Here is a 13,752-nt window from a genome sequence, read left to right as displayed (position 1 = left end):
GTTATTTATCATCTCTAATTAATGTGTCGGTTAACCACATGCGCTCCATTAACAATGATATTTTTTTAGATGCCCATCATTTCTCTTTAAAGTCCCTATTAGTGGGTCGGTTAACCACACACACTCCACTAACAACATATTAAAGTATAATGTGCATTTTCATGGATTAGCATACTTTTCACATTTTTTCCAAAACTAACTAGAGTGAGATTTTTTAAGAATGTTCTAGTACTTTTATATCGTTATACTTTTAATGAGATTATGTGCTATCAAATTCGTTCAGCTAACGACCCTCCATTATACAAATGAGCGGCGGGTGAGAGTGGACACCCAATGATGGTCATTTTATAGGTCGCTTCCTTATACCTCTCTTATAGTATGGCTTAATGAATGAGGCGTACTAGCGATTTGACTGACTTGTCTTATACATATAATATATTTAACTTTTCATAGTATATATAAGGTGTATTTTAAAATTTTCAAAATACAAGGTTTAAATATTAATTATATAAATTAAACCTTTTAATTAATTAATGTTAAACCAATTATGATTTATCTTCATCTTTTAATTAAAAAATTATTGAAATTAATTAAATCATCTAGGGATTAAATAATTATTAAAATAATTCAAATTTAATCTTAATCCAAACTTAACCCTTCTAATTTTTGAAAATTAGTGTTGGGATTATCAGGTTTTAATTATTCAAATTTAAAAGCTTTTAAAATAATAATTAAGGAAACAAGATAAAACCCTAAAGGACCCCCCCCCCCCCCCTTACCCCCCATTTTCGAAAATAAGGTTATGGAGGCTAGGGTTTAAAGAAACCCTAGAAAAATTGAAAATCCATGGCTATTAGGTTTTAATTTCTATAAATCTTAATTTTGATCTATTCATTATACATAATCAAATAGAAAACTATGACTCTAATACCATTGTTGGGTTTTATATGTTATAATTAAAACATGTGGCGGAAAAACTTAACCCGTAAGTTCACATGCAACCTATTTGGATCTAAGTTTTCTCTATTGATAGCAGCAATCTATGAACATCACAAAACCTAAAGAAAACCTATTATAATCGAAAATTACAAGGTATTATGGTTTACATACCTTTTGATTGTTATTGCAAATAATCAACCAAAACCTTCTTCAAAAAGCTCTTAAAAAGCAAGCACCATAAATCTAATGCATCTGATGGTTTGTACCAAAACCCTAGCAAATAAGAAGACTTGAGAGGGGAGAGGTAATATGATTTTCGGCGGATATTCCTTTGGTAGAAGTGATGGCCGAAAATGAGGAGCCAATGGGCTCTATTTATAGCTGATACAAGGAGCCTTAGAAACCTTAATTTGAATATAATAATATTATTTCAAATTTGGTAATTATCCAACTCATTAATTATCTTTAAGGATTAATCTAAAATCCTTTAAAAAAAACTCCTAAAAACCGTCCATAACCCACGGAAGGTTCTGGAACCTCTCTTGTTCAACTATTGAACAATTACAACTTGAGTCCCTACACTTTTAATTAATCCAGTTAATCCCAAAATTAATTCCAATTAATTTCTGATTAATTACTAATTAAATAATAGTACTTCTAATTAATATATTAGTCTCATAATATATTAACAAATTATTTATTTCTATTTATTAATCATATAATAAATCAATAAATCAATCTCTCTCTCCAAAAGTCATTCTAGTCAATTACTAGTTGTAAAGGCAACCCAAACTGATTTTCTCTTTAATTCAAGTATATATCAATTTAGTTATTAGCTTAGACACATAATCCAATAATATATTACATGCATACATACATATGTACATACATACATACATACATACATACATACATATATACAATGTTGCAGAACTCGTTATTCGGTCTTCGTTCAGTTGACTGGGGAGTAGCGAGCACTTGGCCTAGACGGGGAGTACTCAGATATGGTATTTTATAAAGTAATTAATGTTGGAGAAATTATATATATGAAAAATCAAAAGTTTATTAAAATTCATAACAAAGTATGTGAAATATCAATAAAAATATACATGTTTGAATGTTAAAATAGTCCAAAAAATTAAAGATTTCAATCATGAAAATCTTGAAGATGGGAATGAGAGAGGGGAAATCATATACAATTTGTTTATCTGGTATCTTACTTCAATTTTAAGGTTGGTATGTTAGATATAAAATACATATATTAATCGTGAAATTCTTGATTTTTTTTCTCATTTTAAGTCAATTTTGACCATTTGAACTAGTTTGACCAAGTTATATGAGTTTGAACAAGTTCGTCGAGTTGGTCTGAGTTTAACCGAGTTGGTACGATTTTGACCGAGGTTGACCGAATTCCAAGTTATTTGGCCAAGTTGGCTTAACTCACCTCGGAAAGAGGTTGAGTCCAAGTACTAGCCCAAGTTTTACAACAATGCATATATACATAAATGAATACGTGCATGCATGCATTTATGTGTATGTGTGTGTGTGTATATATGTGTGTGTGTGTGTATATATATATATATATATAAAGAACTAAATTTTGTGATGGAATTAAAGAACTTTTCCCCCCTAAATATTTTCAACTAAATCACACACATGAATGTTACACATAGTGTTTTGAAAAATCGGTGAAAAAACAAGGTGCGCTACCTGTGTGTGTATGTATGTGTATGTGTGTATGTTCATGCATATGTATATATATGTGTGTACGTTGGGGTGTAGGTGGGAGGGTAAGCAAGATATTTTAGGCCTTCCGGTATACCTTTCATGGCGATAACATGGTGATGAGCTAGAGGAGGGCACAACTGTGCACAACACCATGAGGACACGTTTTGTTGAGTTGGAGCCACGACTGTGGCAAATAAGAAATAAAGATTTCATATATGACATTCCAATATATACCTCACGGTAGGTTTCTTTCCAGCTCAGCCAACACCACCAGCAGATGATAAACGAACCCATAACTTAGTTTCTCATCAGTGGACCTAAAAATGATATCATCGCCATACACTTGAGCAAGAATGATGTGAGATCTTGAATGCTTGATGAACAAGGTGTTGGTAGTTTTTTCATGTCTGTATCCACTATTTAGAAGATAACACACCGATGTCTCATACCATGCTCTAGGTGCCTACTTCAAACAGTATACAACTTTATCAAGACGATATACATGATTGGGAAACCCTTTATTTTCATACCCTGAAGGTTGCTTTTCGAAGACTTATTCTTTCAGATTCCCATGTAAGAAGCCAGTCTTAACATCCATTTGATAGAATTTGAAGTTCTTGAATGAAGAAAAAGCAAGAAACAAACGAATTGCTTCAAGTCTAGCAATGGGGGAAAACGTTTTGTCCTAGTCTAATACTCCTAGTTGGAAAATTCCTTGGGTCACAAGTCTTTCTTTGTTTCTAACGACTATCCCATCTTCATACATATTTTTTTTGGACACCCAACGAATGTCAATGATAGTTTTTCCTTGAGGCTTGGGAACAAGAGTCTACACATGGTGACATTCAAATTCATTCAGATAATCCTGAATATCCTTGATCCAATCAGCTTCCTTTAGGTCATCAACAACATTTTTGGTTCAATCATTGAGATAAAATTCACAAACATGCAGAAGTTGCTGTTGAATCTGCTATGAGTGAGAATCCTAGAATTTATATCTCCAGTGATTTAAGATTCAGGATGAAGAATTCTAGGATTGGAACATTCATTTGAATTATTTGGAACAAAATCATCCTAACTAAATGGCTCAACTTTTTTATAGACGACATGCTGATCTTCAGAGTGAGATTGAGAGTTGATAATATGATCAACATTGGGAACAACAGGCTCAGTAACATTTGGGAAGAATTCTAAATCAAGGTCTGATAGATTAAAGGTAAGTTCATTTAGAATGGATGAGGGATGATCAATCCGATCATGAATGAATAAGTCTTCATTGAACGCAAAATGAGCAGTTTCCTCAATAGTTTTTCTTGGAACACCCTGAAAGCCTTGGACACACTAGAGTAACCTAAAAGCACTCATTCATCAGCTTTGGCTTCGAACTTAGATCGTTGAATGTGACATTCCCAATATCACGACAAAAAAAGATTGATTTATTTATGCTTTATTTAAAAATCATAGTATCCTTTTAAAGAATAACATTACATAATTTGTTCACGAAATATGATAAATATATTATCAATGCATTTCTGAAGAGATTTCTTTTAATTATACTAAAAATGTCGGGATGTCATCGTCAATACAGTACATAAGCATAAACAGAAATAACATAGGCCTTACAAACATCTATTATTCTACGGGCCTATAATTCATAAATCTCTCATCTAATCATCACACATTTGCTCTTATGTCACTACGTGTAATACAAGAAACTGAGTGGATCAGGCTTGGGAACTTGGTGAGCACATAGGGTTTTCAACCCATAGTAATTAAATTATTTATTTTCATCAAATCATTCAACCCGATTACCCATTCCCGTTATCATAACTCTCTGTCCCTAAAGCATCTAATTCAAGGGACCTATCATGAGGATTATATTTAGGATAGACAATAATGCTTAGGGGATTCCTTCGCAATATATGTCAGTAAGGCAATCGTGGGATTGGGGGAGGGGGGTGGAGTACACCTTGTGAACACTTAGTTCAGAAACACCTACAGGTTGCGAGTCTGCCAACATTTCACTAGACTGTCTAGAATAGTTCGTGGTCGTCATGGATTTTAGGCAATATATTTTCGTTATTTTACACAAAACAATGTAATATTATCATAATTCAACAATGAAACTGATTATAACGGTTTTGCTTTAAAATAAAAATAAAAACGTTATAAACAAGCATAAATTAAATTATATTTTTATTTTGTCAATAAAATATACACTTTTTAAAATAAAACTTTATAAAAATTCGAGACTATTATATACATTTAGCCCTGTTTTAGAGATTGTTTTATAAACTAACTAAAAAATACTAGAGAATTGAGAATACTATATTCCTTCTATCTTGATACCATTGAACAAATTAAATTAAACTCATCATTTGATAATTTTCGAGCTGAGTTTCTGAATATTAGTATTTCGAGTTTTGACACCAAGATAAATATAATATTTATAGTTTATTTTTAAATAACTAAATTCTATTAATTTTGCAATATTAACACGAGTGTGAAACTAAAATCGAAATCAGTCAATGGCAATTAGTTAATGTTAATAATAATGGGAAAAAGACGTAACTTTGTCCTTTGTTAAACGTGTTGCTTTTTTTATGCATTTGGAGAGGTCCAATTTCCAAAAGGGATCGATGGTGGAGGGCCGTTTTGTCTTTTTTACTTTCTTCCATAACATTTCTTTATAGATGTAGTTGGTTGTTGGCAATTTAACGGTATAAACTATAGGTGCTGAGTGCTAACTTATTCACTAGTCATATATATTAATTTGGATTTGGATGCGACTTGGCCATACATTCCTTTCATTAAAATATCTCAACTCCCCGTTCGGCTCAATTTATTTACCATTATCCTTTTTTTTTATTTTTTTATTTTTTTTTATTTTTTGAAACGGCAAATATCATTAAAAGGTCGGCGATTAGCAAGTAACTAAATCGCGACAGAAAAACAATACAAGGAGAAAAAGAAGAAAATAATATCAAAACAAATTACAAGGATAAATGAGTAAAAGGTGAGCAAATCCATTCAGCTAGTCGTGACAACCATCTTTTTTTTTTTTTTTTTGTATTTGGACCGTGAGTATGAATTAGTGATAATGACATTTGCAACCTTTGTTGAAGATACTCAAATATTTTTAAAAATCAGATCGTTCCTGGCAATCCAACTGGTCTAGAGTGTGCAATATAAAATTATATTACCAATCAGTGCTTGTAACTGACAGTTATGTCACCCATTACCTAAGTTAAGAAATTCTAAGACAGTTGAACACATTCTACTTCCCAATCCCAAGCCATTTGAAGATCCAAGAGTGTATATTTTGGGCAAACTCACAATGGAGGAAGAGGTGGTTCACTAATTCTAAGTATTGTTGCAAAATAGACACATTTGATTAGTAACATTTAATCCCCTTGCTAATAAATTATCTGCCACAGGAATCCTGCCCATCGAAGTCCACCAGAAAAAAACACTTAACTTTTAACAGGATTATTTTTTACCAACAGATCTTAGGACCTATGGAGAGGATCAATTTTAAATCGAGGAGTCGTCTCATGTCATTTACCTTGTAGTCTCCATCAGTTGTTATATTGAATCGGAAACCATATGTGGATGGTGCCCCACTGAAGTTCAAATCACTTATATTCGTGTATAATTGTAGCAACTCGTGTAATTCCACCGGATTGGATGGATTATGCTTCCAATACCAAGAGAATCCGTTTGAGGACAGATGATCCCTCAATAAACAGTTTTTAATAGATTCGATTTTGTAGAGATGAGGAAATTTTTCTGAAATGTTGTTGTTCCACACCAAATGTCTTTCCATAACAGAATTTGAATATCAGATCCAGGAATATGTCTGAATATTTGATGAATATCAATACCAATACCCCCTAGCTTTAACTACTTTATGTATGTTACACCAAACCCTGGTAGAGTGTCACACCCCAAAACCAAGAACAGCGGAAACGTTCTGAGGCGGAGGACCTCATATATAGTATCACAACACAGAATAATAGTAAACAAGCAAACAACATCATCCATTCATTAATAATGTATTTTAATACAAATGTGTTCTGTACAATTTATAAGACACCAAAAATATGAATCAAAAATAAAATATGAGTCTTGTATGTGCTCCATCTTCTCAAAAGCTGGCCTCGGTACCTGTCTACTAACGACCTGAGAATACAAGTTATTTTGAAAGATTTATCAGAATTAAAGCTGGTGAGTTCATAAGTATTTAGTGTCATATTTTGTATGAAAATGTTTGTAAGTGTTCGAATGTAAGAGTACGTAAAATGTTTGTAGTAATTGTTTGTATCTCCTAGAAAATCCTATATTTTCCATTTAAAAGCAGCCTTCTACAGAGGCATCAAGTGTATTGTATGTATGTTCATTGTAAAAGTGAGTATCTTTCCCAAATGTGACTATTATTAGTAAAATATAGTTTTTACATTACTCTTTACGTGAGGAGGTCACAAAGTAGATGTAAAGGGAAAATAATGAAGTACTGTAGTATTATGATATTATAACTACTATTGCACTAACTACCTTAAGTCAATTATTAATTAAGGTAAAATGTGATGTAATTGTAACCATACTTGATCGACTTAGTGAAACACGATGCTCAAAGATGTCGAGATGTTATGACATTCATCACCCGAAGACCTGCAGGTCCCACTGTAACTAGCAGTAAGGTGTAAGACGGTCAGTCTAGTATAGATCTATACACGAATTCACGCTCTCCCTTCAAGAGACTCTGGATACAAGACGAGCCATCACAGAGATGCCATGCCCCGAACTAGTGCCTCACATTTATGATATAGTGTGTATGTAGTGTATGTACTAGTGTAGTGTATGTCTTCCCTGATTCTCATCATAGTAAGTTCTCTAGTATAATATATAGTGTGTATGAATAGTATCTACTAGTGTATGTTCTCTCTGTCTAGTGAGTAGTATATTCTCTCTGACTCTCATTATAGTATGTTCAGTTGTATAGTGTAGTATATGTATTGTTTATAGTGTGTATCGACTCATGTATGAACCGACTCTTTGTATGTTTCTTTGTACTAGAAATAGTAAGTAGTATATCTCTAAACTATACCTATTATAGTTTAATGGTAATGTTGTGTGTATATCTTAGTGTATTGAAATAAGATAACAAGCTTTTATGTCTATACATATACACATGATATGTAACTAAGGGTCAAACGACACTCGGACAAACAATAGGGTACTCTAAGTCCACAACCAAACACGGAACAAGAAATAGAGTGTATTCTCAGTCCTAAGTCCTTCAAACCTTACTTATATAACTATATATGCATTGGGCATGATTTGACAATATATAATGTTTAAAGAATTGAAAGTAAAGATTTGGAAACTAAGACTAAGTTTTATAAAGAGTTTAACATGTAAAAGTATTTGATAATCATTTTCAAGTAGTTTTCTTGACAAAACAGTTTAAAGTATAGTAAATCCATTTGTGTGCTAGTTATTAATCACATGTGATTGATATAATAACTAGTATGATTCAACTTGTATTCCCCCCCCCCCCATAAAATCATTTAAAAACATTTAAAAGGTTGATTAAGGGGTATGAACTCACCTGTAGTGAGTGGATTGTATGGAAGTGTTGGACAAGGTGCTAGGTGTCAAGTGAAGACTTGAGTACACACAATGATCCTATTTAGCATATAAAGACATATATATATATATATATATATATATATATATATATATATATATATATATATATGTATCTAATTAGTGATTATAACACCAATTAAGCAAGTATAAACACCCTAAAACATGGAAAACACAATGGTCTAAGTGTTAGAGGGCCTTTGGGATGCATCAAAGGGGTGTAAGGCATTGCATTTGAGTTTACGGCCCAAGGACCACTCCCCTTGGAGTTTACGACCCAGGGTTTACGGCCGTAAACCCATGGCAAACTACACAAACTTGAAGTTTAAGGTCCCTAGTTTAATGGTGAATGGTTCTAGTCCAAGTTCTAAGCATTGGGAAGGAAGTGTGCAGGTTTCATCGCCAGATTGTGTAGACTAATAACAACTGTTTTCCATAGGCTTCCATTTTCATTCATCAGACGTCACCACCATTTGACCGGTGGTGCCAAATTATGTGCTTTTAGTGTCGAGACCCCTAGACCACCATCTGAGATAGGAGCTGTTAGTTTTTGTCATTCAATCCAGTGAACTTTGTGCTTTAATTCCCCCTCCCCCTTAATAGGAAATTCCTTCTGATCTTTTCTAGAGTGTCAAGAATGCCTTGTGGTGCTTTGAAAAGAGACATGAAGTAGGTAGGTAAGTTGTTTAGAACTGATCTGATAAGAGTAATGCGGCCACCAAATGAGAGCGTCTTGGCCTTACCATCAAATACTTAGATCTGAACTTGTCAATGATGGGTTTCCAATGTTTCTTCAGACCCATGTTTGCTCCTGCTGGTACTCCCAAATAATTAAATGGGAAAGATCCTTCAGCACACCCCAACACTCTTGATAAGTCCTTAGATTCCTGATCTGAAACCCCCATGCCCAATAATCGAGACTTATAGAAGTTGACTTTTAATCCAGATGAAATATGGAAGCATTTCAAAATTGATGAGAGATTTCTGATATATGGAAGGATTACATATTGATGTGAAAAGTGCTCGGGACAAATCCCTGATCAGAGGGGTTAAACTTCCATCAAATGGCCCTCAGCAATTCTGAAATGCTTTCAATATATATTTTTATTATTTGCATTTGAATTATAGTCTTTTTTTCTAGAAAGAAGCGTCACTCCTAACGAGGGTGTCTAGACCAGCTTATGCGCAACACGACTAAATTGGTTCAACCAATTTTCGTAAATGAGTTTTTCAAATTCTAAACACGAATTCCAAACCATACATGTGATTAAAATAAATAAATAGTTATATAGTTGTGATCTCTGTTGTGATACATTTGTTTAATATATTATACAACTCAAAACGAAAGTAAAATAAATGATAAATTAATCTTCAAAGTGAGAGTTTGATAAATTGGAAAAAGTGGTTAAATGTGTTTTTAATCCATCTCACATAAGTAGGAAGGCTTCTAAGCCTTGTTGATCTCTTAAAACTAAGGTTTTCTCTTACAAATGCACCACCATCATAAAAGTTCAACTATTGCAACAATGTTTCTTTTTATATATGTGTCTGAATCGTCGTGACATACATGATAGGCTGTGTAAGATCAAGTTCGCTTTAAATTATAGATAATCCACATACTCACTACACTTCATATGTAAATTCTCTATGTGCACCTTACATACCTAACAGTTGCTTAAGTTCTCTAAGTTCCTCGTTTTCGATGAATCCATGATACAACAACTAAAAGTGGTTCTTTTAGACCCCCCAAACCTAGCTAAGTTGGTATTTACCTTGAACACAATAGAAGAATGCAAGTAAGAAGTAGAGGAGTAGAGTGTCTAATAGTATTTCGTGTGTTTCACCTATCACACAAGGTGCATAATCACTGAGAGAAATCTATAACCTACAAGTTTACATCAATTTTGTAAAGATGAGACCATGAAATTAAAATCGACAATCTATGATTAAAACTATGTTTAATGCAAATTTTGTAACTACAAATCTAATAAATTTCTAGTTCTTAAAGAAATATTTGCTAAAAATCACCTAAGCTTTTATTGTCAATCGGTGGTACATTCACATGTGATCTTGAGCGATTGTATACGAGTTTAGTGAATCAGATAGTGTTATAAGTCTTAAAAGGCTTAAAGGCCTTTGTACTTATAAACTCACTTCTTCCTCCTTCCACCTATGTGGGATGACATAAACTCATTCAACTTCTTTATCCGATATTAACCTCACTTTAGATATTAATTTCCCATTCATCATAATTCCATCATCAGCATCTAATATACCAAACCTGAGATATCATGGAGGAGACACACAAATGTATAACTGTGATATATTTCAATAATGAATCAAGTTATGAATTTATGTTCAAAATTGGGAAAACCCTTTTTTTGGAAAATAGGTAAATCCATTTTGTTTCCAACAAATGGTTCATTATATACACAAATAATAAACCTAACTATTGTGTGTAGTAACCTATAGTCTAATAAAAATACCATTACACTCAAATGTATACTTGTGTACCAAGTAAACTTGAGTACCAAGTAAACTTGAGTACCAAGGAAATATAAAAGCATAAGTATGACTAGGTCTAGTTGTAAATGATTACATTAACAGGTTAGATTGACAAGTAAATTGTTCCAATAAACAATCTCAAGTGCAAAACATGAACTTCTACTCCTCTTCATTATCTCAAGGTAATTAGTAGTGATTTTCACTCAATTGCTTTACATAAATGGAACTAAAAACAAAAGCCAAGGTTTTAACAGAATAGATATTTCAAATAGTTAGTTGGCTGAAAGCTATATTAACCCATTATAACAATAATGTTTTATATCAAAACTGATACATTAATTATTCACGTGATATGATTGTATGAACATATCTTTTCTCATCATAATCACATAAAAATAATAAATCTAACGATAATAATGATAATCTCTAATTGTATATTAATATGAAGGGCCCAAATAGAAGAATGTAGGTTAGCAGTAGACGCTCCCTCGAGACCCTCTTTTATATTATCTCTAATTCTAAGTTGGACTTATAATACAAAGTGAAATCATAAAAGGGAGAATTTGGTACTTTAATCCCCTCCCCACATCCACAAGCAACAAACAAACAAGAGTACACACCACTTTTTCTTAAATCTTTTCACTAAATTATATATCAGAGATTATGCTCCAAAAAAAAATCAGTAACATATACGAACATGATTTTTTGATAGCCAGATATTTTTATATTTATCAACATGTTTAATTTAGGGTTAATAGGTGAATAAACTTTTTTTAGGATCTCGTTACACTATTAAGTTATATTTCAACTGTATAAACTAGTGTCGAATCCTACCAGTACTCAATATGATATTCAATGTGACGGAATTTGTTCATTCGGGTTTACCTTACGCTGACATCGTGTCAACCTTGTCATCTGCTATGACATAGTTATCCAATTGAAATGCATTATAATAAAAAAAATATCATATTAAATGCAATAAAAAAAATAAATTACACAAAAAGCAAACTTAATACTATTTTATCACCTTGAAAAAGTTAAACCTTTATTGTATCAACGTGAAAAGATATTCAATAAATGAAAATTATTTTTGACATTTGTAAAGAGAAAAGAATAAGATAATTTATGTTGTTTGCATACGAAAGAGAATGTAAATAGTATACATAAAAATTAGGTTTGCTTTGGATCCATGAGGTGGGGTTCTTGTGGACATTGGAGTTGCCTTTTTGAAGTCATAGTATGCAGTAGATATATACTAGTATTACTGTTGCTATCTCTCTGCATATTATATCTTTTTCTTTATTTTTATTAACTACCTTTTTCCATCTTTACACCCTCATTTTGAGTCATCTTTTACTGCTCTCCTAAAAGTTATAAAACATAAATAAATATATAATAAATAAATAAATATTAGGAATCCTATGCAGCAATTGTGTCATACAAATACAATTTTATCCATGGATGTTGGTATCATAAATAAGAAATAAATTAATGGGAACCTTTTTGTTTTAATAGGTAAAGCTATTAATTTTCGTAGGGATTCATCAAAATAATAAAACAATGCATGAGATAAAAAAAAAATTGAAAGATGACATCAGCATTCGCAGTCAACCAAGGATTTTCACAATCAACACCCTCGTAAGGATATCGTTTTGGCAAAATATATATATATATATATATATATATATATATATATATATATATATATATATATATATATATATATATATATATATATATATAATTTTGCAGATGATATCATCTTTGGTGGATGACGTCATCTTTGACAGACGACGATGCATTTTGTGAAAATTGTGGCTAAAAAAGATCATTTTAACTCTTTTTGCTATTTTATAGTAAAAACATTTAAAAGTGGTTATTATGGATATTTTCTTTTTTCTTTATTGATAAATGATGTTTTTAAAATGTTTAAGAAAATAAAATTATATTTGAAGAAATGAAAGAAATAATAATTAAAAAAGAAAACATTATTTCCTCAATTTTTTCTAGTAAGTTATTCATTTCATTTTGTATTAAATCAAATGAAAAGATATATATATATATATATATATATATATATATATATATATATATATATATATATATATATATATATATGTATATATATATATATATATATATATATATATATATATATATATATATATATATATATATATATATATATATATATATATATATATATATATAGTTTACCACATTAAATAATTTACCCATTTTATAAGAAACTCATTTTGGAGGTGGGTTCGGGTTAAAAAGGGGAACATACCCATTGCAGCCTGCAAAGTTCTAAAGGGAAAAAAGAAGAAACCAAGTATGCAACCATTAGGCCCTCTTCTTTCTCTTTAACATATTTCAATAAAGAGAGGAAGGGGTAAGGCGGAGCCACCACCTGCCACCACACTTTGAATAGACACCACCGTCTAGGATCCTTCTTTTTTTAATCCCCATCATGCCTCATAACTTGTATCATAACAAATGGCAGATAAAGAAACCATGGAATCACTCAAAATACAGATCAAAAGCATCCATGGTGTCTCCTACTCCTGCCCCCCTTTTTTAATGTTAATAAAATTGTCTTATTTTTTAAGCCCCCACAACATAACACACTTCCAGGGTTGTATGCTTGCATAAATAATTAATGCTTCCTCAAAAACTTGAACAACAATATGAAGTTTCAATTCCAAGATAGAACCATGTGGACTGGTTTAAATTTTGCAAGAAAAAATAACCTTTTTGGTAGAAATATGTTCTTATTTTTAAAATTGTCACAAATTGATTGTTTTAAGAGTTGATATGAGTTTGAATTCTAATATGGATTAGGGTTCTTGTGACATTTGGCTCTAATTTGAGCATATATAGTTGGATAACGTATATCTGATTTACGTCTGACGTGATGTTATTAGGACA

Source organism: Lactuca sativa, chromosome 8 (assembly GCF_002870075.4).
Source record: "Lactuca sativa cultivar Salinas chromosome 8, Lsat_Salinas_v11, whole genome shotgun sequence".
In the NCBI taxonomy this organism is placed as follows: Eukaryota; Viridiplantae; Streptophyta; class Magnoliopsida; order Asterales; family Asteraceae; genus Lactuca; species Lactuca sativa.
This window is presented reverse-complemented; position numbering follows the sequence as displayed.